General features: G+C 45.2%; 1 protein-coding gene across 6 annotated transcripts in view; it reads left to right on the top strand.

Moving 5' to 3' along the window:
* The window catches only part of slc67a1 (solute carrier family 67 member 1), a 27,022-nt gene that overhangs the window by 10,783 nt on the left and 15,940 nt on the right, over positions 1 to 299 (top strand). The gene's annotated exons all lie outside the window — the stretch shown is intronic.

Genomic DNA, 299 nt, shown 5'->3' with positions numbered 1-299 from the left:
GCTTGGCACACAGAGTTTAAACCAACATTGTAGTGAAACAGATAGATTTGTACGTTGGACTCCAAAAATGGGTCAAATGGGTCTGTTTGGGTCCTATGACAAGGCCCCACCAGCAGATGGGGCTGTAAAACATTAAATTAAACAGGCTGCTCGCCTGACTGCACAGGCACGTCTCTGCCCTAGGACACCGAGTTTGTTACAGAGGCACAAAACAGAAGCTAAACTTAAACAATGTGAGACATTTCTGCAAGACTGTGTCTGTTTTCTGGGCGAGTTTGAAAAAATCCAGAGAGCCACAT

Source organism: Monopterus albus, unplaced genomic scaffold (assembly GCF_001952655.1).
Source record: "Monopterus albus unplaced genomic scaffold, M_albus_1.0 scaffold348.1, whole genome shotgun sequence".
NCBI lineage: Eukaryota > Metazoa > Chordata > Actinopteri > Synbranchiformes > Synbranchidae > Monopterus > Monopterus albus.
The sequence above is the reverse complement of the archived record's forward strand: the minus strand, read 5'-3'. Positions and strand labels throughout refer to the sequence as shown.